Below are 8,135 nucleotides of genomic sequence, written 5' to 3' on the forward strand. Positions count from 1 at the left end.
GCACCCTAGTACTCAAGCTGACATCTTTGCTCTTCAACACTTTAAAAAGGTCTTGTGCAGCAGATTTGCCTAATGCAATACATCCTTTGATTTCTTGACTGATGCTTCCATGAGTGTTGATATTTGATCCAAGAAGAATGAAGTAAGTTAGTAGGCTAGTGTTTAACCACTGCATCACCAGGCTTCCTCCTAAAGGAGAATAACCGAAAAACAAAACAACCAAACCCACTGCTGTCAATTCAATTCCAACTCATAGCCACCCTATATAGGGTTTCCAAGATGGGAATAGCCAGCCTCATCTTTCTCCCAAAGATGGATGATTTGAACCAACAACCTTACAGTTAGCAGCCCAATGTCTATCCTACAGCACCACCAGAGCTCCTTAAAGATTTATGTTGTCGTCAAGTGCTGTCTAGTTGATTCCAACTCATAGTGGAATCAATTAATTAGGGTTTCCAAGAGCAGCTAGTAGGTTTGAACTGCCAGACTTAAGGTTCACAGTCCAGTGCTTAAATACTAGCTGCTGTTGTTAAGATTGCAGCTTTACTCCTAAAAGTACAGTTTTCTAATCTGTTATGATTTTTAAATACATGTACTGTAATTAAACACTTAGTTACATTTACAAAATAGCTTCACTGTCAGTGTTTATTGAGCATTGACTACGTGCCAGTTAGGGAAAGAAAAGTACTTACATTCTAGTGGGGGGGGGGGGGAACACAGACAACAAGCATAACAGCTAGCATTCCATTTTACAAAAACTTCCATGCTTCAATTTTACAGCCACACTTTCAAGAAGGTGTAATTCAACATCCACGTAGGATAAATGGTGAAACAACCCTGGTCTACGTCAGATAGCTAATAAGACTTGGGACTTAAAAACTAGATTTTCTGGTACTTCCACTTCTGGTAACTCACATTAAGTAATTCAGATCAACCCTCCCATCAAGGACAGCTTGAAAAGTGGGTGAAATATTTATTTAATTTTCTTAAAAGCTTCAAACAGATGATAAGATACTAATGAGACACCTGATACCTGGCAAAATTTAGGAGAAGACAAATTCAGGAAAGGTTATCTCAGCCTTCAAAGCTGCTTTTATCCTAAGGCATTTGTCAACCTGGGAAAAAAACAACTGAAAAAATTAAGGGGGGGAGGGGGAAGATAAATAAATAAAGTGTTCTTTTGATGACTGCACAAGGCTAGAGGAACCAAATTCAAAGCTCAGGGCCTGCCAAAATTGGGGACTAAGACTAAGGTAGGTCCTCAGGGTGGGAAAGAAGGAGAAATAGATCTGCCTTGAGCTAACCGGCAGATTCAGATCACCTGGGTAATCCAGTCTCAAACTTCTAATTTGAATTAAGGTGGTTGCAGAATGGTAATTGCCCAATTCCTGGCAGACACAAGTGACAATTCCCCCTAGAAGAATACTCACCTGTTATTCATAGATATCTGTATATGATACTCATATATATATGTATATTCCTATAGATATAATGCCAAATCCACTGCCTAATAACATCTAAGAGAGCTTTGTCACCCAGAAAAACAAAACATTATGAGCAAGAAGAGCAGAAAGAGTCAGTGTGAAAACAGATCCACAAAGACTTCAAAATTCTTAGTTGTTGTTAAGGGCCATCGAGTCAGTTCCGACTCATGGTGTCCCTGTACAGGGTTTCCAAGGAGTGACTGGCGAGCTTGAACCACCACAATTCAAACCAATCTTGCAGTCCAGTGTATTAACCCACAGAGCCACACCAAGAATTCTTAGTTACAGGCTACAAGCAACTCTGCCTTCTTTTTCCTAGAGCTGCTGTAATAGAAATACTATAAGCTAGCAACTTTAAATAAGAGAAATGTATTTCCTCACTGTTTAGAAAGGCTAAAAGTCTGAATCCAAGGACACAAACTCTAGAGGGTGACTCTTGAGGAAAGGTTCTCTTTCTGTGAGCTCTGGAGGAAGATCCTTGTCTCATTTTCTATAACGTCAGCATTTGTCAATTCCTAGCCAATCTTCACCTGCCATCTATCTTCCCCTTGTTTATACTGTTTGCTCTTGTGTTTACACAGCTTCTTGGAACTTGAAGCAATTTGCTTTAGAAAATAGTCACATAACAAAAACAAAACAAGAAGACCCCGTACCCAAAAGGGATTACAGCCACAAGTATAGGTTCTAGGATTTCAACATATATTTTGGAGAGACATAATTCAGTCCATAACAAACTCTGCTTACTGTATTCATGAGTGTCATAGTCATCTTGGAAATATTGACAGGGAACTGGGAGTTATAGGAATAACAGAAGATTTTCAAAAGAACCAAAATAGTAGTTCTCAAATTGAAATACTGTCATTGAAGTTAAGAACCCAGTTGCTGTTGTTGTTGTTAAGTGCCATCCAGTTGGTTCCATAGCAACCCTGTATAGGGTTTCCAAGGAGCAGCTGGTAAGCTTGAACCACAGACCTTGCAGCTCAAACCGACTTTGCATTCTAGCGCATTAACCCACAGCGCCATACCACGACTCCAAATAGCTGGCTTAGCACCGGATTATCACAACTAAAGTGAGAATTGGTGAACTAGAAGATAAGTCAGGAAAAAATGATTCAGAATTCATCTTCGAGAAGAAATTAAACTTAAAAAAAGGAAATAAAGTTTAAAAGGGGGGCTACATGAAAAAGGTCTAACACACATCTAATTGACATGCATAAAAAGGAAAGCAATGTTGGAATAGAGACAATATTTCAAGAGGTGATAGCCAAGAATTTCCAGAACTGATGGTAGACATCATGAACTCATGGTTTCAAGAATCCAACATATTCCAAGACACATGAATAAAAAGAAATCCACCCCTAGATACAATGTAGAGAAACTATAGATAAACAAAAACAAATTGACATTGTAAACCTAGATCATCTGAGGCCAAGTTTGACTTCCTTTCCACTTCACAAACAACTCTTCCACCAAGGCCTGTCTTTCCTCTTGCCTCACTCTGGCTGGGTGAAAGACAACAAACATCAAAGTATGTGGCTCTCTTTTTAGGTAAATACAAACTCCCTGGTTTCTAGAAGATTCCTAAATGTTTCAACTAGTTAATAGTTGTCAGAACACTGAAATCATAGTATATCAGCAGGTCAAGGAAAATAGCAAAAGAAGCAGCAAGCTCAAGGTGAGGACAAAAATAAAGAGACCAATAGAAATATCTCACTCTTCTCTCACTGGCTGGGGTCATGTGACCTGTGTGATCATAGTGTTGTTCTTAGTGGTCATCAAGTTGTATTTCGCTCATCACAATCCCATGTGACTGAGCAGAACTGTCCCATAGTGTTGTCTTGACTGTGATCTTTATGGGAGCAGATTGCCAGGTCTTGCTCCCACAGAGCTACTAGGTGGATTTGAACTACCAACTTTTCAGTTGGCAGCCAAGCACTTAACCATTTAGGCTATCAGGGTTCCAATTTATGTCCTGATAAAATAGAATTCATAGCTGGGTCAGGTAATGAGTCAGGGAGAGGGGAGTTCTAGTTTTTTAAACTTTTCTTTTATGGGTACTCCAAATACCAGGGATTATATGTTGTTCATTTTACATACCCAACATCTGATCTAGGGCCTGGCTTGTGTTATGAATACATACATTAATTTGTGAGTGAATGAATTAATTGACAAAGTGAGGTCATTCTACTGGGCACACATGAGGAATAAAGAAAGGTTTCAGACAAGCAGGGAAATGAAAATTTATCTTATCTCTTTAATCTTCATTGTTCCTTGTATTCAACAGTATCTAAAAAATAGATGTTTCTTAATGCTAGGGCAAAAATTGACTTAAATGAAATTGCTATTCACTCTGGTAGCGTAGTGGTTACAAATCGGGCTGCTAACCTCAGGGTCAGCAGTTTGAAACTACCAGCTGTTCCATGGGAAAAAGATAAGGCTTTCTGCTCCCATTAAGATTTATAGCCTCAGAAACCCTGTACAGGGTTGCTATGAGTAGGAACTGACTCCACAGCATGTAACCACCACCACCAGGTTCTTTGAGAAGTACAATCCTAGAAAGCGCGAGCTTCACAAGGCACAGAATACATGGTTGTTGGCCTGAAGTAGCAAGAATGCCATAGCAGGTCTCCCCATTCTACATGAATCACCGACTGCTTCTGTCCCCCAGGAGCACAGTGGCTCTGTAGGATAAACACTGAAGTGCAAACCAGAAGGTCCAGCCCACCAGACATTCCTCAAGAAAAAGATGAGGCTTTCTTTCCCCACAAAGATATACAGCCTTGGGAACACTATACAAGGTCGCTATCAGATGGTGCTGACTCCATGGCACTTAAAAACAACATCTTCTTTCCCTAGCAGACTACTGGAAATCCTGCAATCAGTGAAACCCCACAATCCTGCTCTGAAGTGGGTAGGGCATAGTTGAAAGGGACTAGACTAGATGGTAGGATGTGAGGTTCTAGGCAGTGTGGCCCAGACTCAGCCCTGCTGCCTTCCACCTATAGGCAAGTCACTCACTCCCAAGGGGCCTCAGCTACAAGATAAAGGAGGAAGATCTGGGCAAACCTTGGGGGCCTTTGGGGAGTGAGTAGGGATGAAGATGTTTTGCCTGAAACTCTGAGTAGCGGTAAGATGTATAATCCAAAAGAGCCTCAGTTGATTCTATGTGCCTTTTCCCAGAAGCAGCCCAGGTACAAGGAAATGATTCCCTCACATCCTAATAGAATTAAGGATTCTATCATTTCCCTTTACACCCTCCTTGCCATATCTTCTTGCCTCTTCCACCTCTGTTCCCATCAGGTGAAGTGGGGTTTATACAACAGATGGCACTGGCTTTGTGCTCACCTTCACACATTTAGTCACCACAATAGGTTCTGGTTGTGAGTTGAATGCCAAGCAGTCTCCCCCCAAAGACCCTCTTGGGCAAAGCAGATCCCACAACAGGCTAATTAGCAATTGAAATGCAACCACTTAAGGCAGTTTTGTCACCCATCTGAGCTGACAGCAGAGTGTCCTTCCTCCCAATCCCCTGCTGTCACTTGTTCCCACTGGCCTTGTAGCTCTCTCTCTCCTACAGCCCTTTCTGCCACATTCTGCCTCAAATTCCAGCCTGGGGCCCCATCTGCTGTCTCTGACACTCCAGGAGGTGTTTTGGGGTTGTTTTTTTTAAGAGCACTTGTGTTCTGCACATGATATGGTACCCAGAAGAAAATCCATTAGCTTTTTGAGCCTGTTTGAATTTTCTAAAGAGTGTTCATATTGTAGAAAACCTGTAGTTATGAAATTGGGGGTTGCAATAACCTCAGGAGGGTTTGAAGTTTATAGAGAAGTATATTATTCCCTGTTGAAGCAGTTGTATAAATCTTTCCTGAAATCACTTTCTAGAGCTTTACAAGAATCCTTAGTTACCCACCAACAAGACTACTTAGTGCCCTGGAAGAACAATAGCCACCACCCCACGCTGGCTTCAGATGTAACGTGACTTTGTGTTTCATCGCTGTCAGAAAGCCATGTGTTTCCGGTGACTTTGCCAGTTGCAAAGATGATTTCATAGCAATCCGTCTCTCCACACCCTCTTGGTCAGTTCCCTACCCTTGTGACCAAAGACAGACATTTAGAGAATGGCTGGCTGTTGACCTCAGTCAGGGGAAAAGAGCAATGCTCACTGGTTTAGACCTGCCCAAACCAGTCCTGACTATGCACAAGACAAGGAGGGCACGTGCACCCTGCCTTAGAGTCATGCCTAGCATTTGGTAATTCCGTCATTTCAACAGACTCTAACCAGAGACCAGAGACTGGCAGACCATGGGCTCAACTAAGCCTGTCCATGTGTCCTGTTTGATCCAGAGAGGGTGTTTTGTTATTGTTTTAAAAGTAAGAGCTCTCATATACAAATCTGAATTTCTGGCCATTGAAAACTGAAGTTGTAACAACACTTTTGATCAGTAGTCACCGCTTAGAGCTGAGTGGTGCTACTTGTTTAACTGGGGCACACAGGCCACCATAGGTCCATTGGCACAGAGCCAGACTTTGTGGAACCTGAAGCTTCTATAACTGGGAGTGACCACTCTGAGAAAAAGCAATCAAAATTTACATACAAAATTGCTAGGGCCCCTCCAACGGTGTGAACACGTTAGAAGTTAAGAAGCTTACACTCGTGAGCTTCCAGGTTAAACCTACCTCTGGTCCCCACCCAGCTTCTTCCAGTTCCCAACCAGCTCAGTTGCTGCACTTGGTACCTGGCAGTTGAGTTTGTGACCTCTTAACTGTATCCTGTGACCACCAGTTCCTACCATCATTCCTTACTTGCCCCCAGTCCCGATTTCTTGTATGAATACATCTGGGCCCTGTGAGAAATGTTGTCAATATCCCAGATACTGCGCGGGTTCCCTCTTGGGCACTATCAGGTCAGTATAAACCCCTGACTAGGACCTTACCCTGATGGGCCTCCAGAGGGAGAACTGGGGCAGACCACCTTATCCTGTATGAGGTCACTGATGAGTTTTCACAAGTGCTTACCAACAAATGTTCAAGAAATCCAATCTGTACTCATTTAAGTGAGAGTGAGTCTTCTTATTTGATTTTGCAAAATCAGGCACACAACCCAGAAGTCACGGGCAGATGCACCATGTGGCAGATTTGCCAAGAATATATCTTCTAGTTTGAGAAGGTCCCTCCCCCAATTCCTCATTGATTGAGTACTGTGGGGTTAACAATCTTTTCTCAGATAAGGCCTGTAGTTATATTCTTGATGGCTGTATTCTTATTTAAAGTTACTAGTCAGGCTGAATAGGAAGCTCTGGTGAATAAGTTCCTTTGCCTGGACCCATGAGCTTCGCTTTGCCCATTGCCTTGATGGTTGTATTCCTATTAAACATTCCTAGTGGGTGGAACAAGTTCCTTCCACTTCCCCATGAGCTTCTATTGTTACACTAGCCTGCAACCTCCTGGACGCCCCTCATTCCTGAAGATGGACCATCCTGAGAGTTATTTCTCATGGCCCTGACCTTGCAAGGAAGGGTCAAACTCCAGTAACTAAAATGAAGAATGACTTCATTTATTTAAAAAAAAAAGTCTTTATTCTTTCCACTGTTTCTGTTTTGCTAGGTTAAGAAAAAGGTGGTGGTGGCTGTGTGCCGTGGAGTCAGTTCTGACTCATAGTGACCCTGCACAGGGTTTCCGAGGCTGCAAATCTTTACAGGAGCAGAAAGCCTCATCTTTGTCCCGCAGAACAGCTGGTAGTTTCAAACCACTGACCTTGAGGTTCACAGCCCGATTCATAACCACTACGCTACCAGAGCTCCTTTAGGTTAAGAAGATACATGAGTTCAAGTATCTACATGGAATTAAGGGATAGAGTGATTCCTTACCAGCAAGAAGAGAAGGTGGAAGAGTAAATAAGTAAATATCTGCTAGATGTACATCCATAAGTTGGAATCCACTGGATGGCAACTAACAACAACAGGTGCACATCCTAATTAGAGGCGTATCCATGGAAAATTGTGCCTATGGCAATTTGTCTTAACTTGCTGAGTGATCTCTCACAGCTGGCGTTGCAAATGGTAATGGCCAATAGAAACTGCTCATTGGCGCCCCCTCAAATGCTGCTCAGGCTATGTGCCAAACCTACCACACCCTCTGGTGAGCAGTTCCTGTAGGATAAGCACTAGACTACTAACCTCAAGGTATTAGAAGCTGCAGAGTGGCTACCCTGTGGGTACCTGCAATCTAGGTGCAGTACCAGATACTCATTGAGTAAGTCAGCTAACAAAGAAGTATACCAGAGGACTGACTGGGAAGCTCTTTCCGGAGTAGACAGGACTGAGTTGATCCCCAGGAGACCTACATGGGCAAGAAGCAGCCGGAGAACTTCCAGACCATAGACACCATATGCAAAGGGGAGACATAGACCACTGAGACCTGTGGGGAACAGGGAAGAGGACCAGAGGGTGGACTGGGAACATTGGGAAATAACAGGGAAAGTAGGTAGGGCATCAACAAGGAAGGGACTTGAATTCTAGACAAAGGGCATTGGATTGTCTCTCTGTGATAGAGAACAAGGAATTCTGAGCACAATAGAGGCAGAATAAAAACACATGTGGGCTGTGATTTCTAGTTTACTGAACATAAGCCTGCTACTTATTCTCCCTG

Source organism: Chrysochloris asiatica, unplaced genomic scaffold (genome assembly GCF_000296735.1).
Source record: "Chrysochloris asiatica unplaced genomic scaffold, ChrAsi1.0 scaffold00226, whole genome shotgun sequence".
Taxonomy (NCBI): domain Eukaryota; kingdom Metazoa; phylum Chordata; class Mammalia; order Afrosoricida; family Chrysochloridae; genus Chrysochloris; species Chrysochloris asiatica.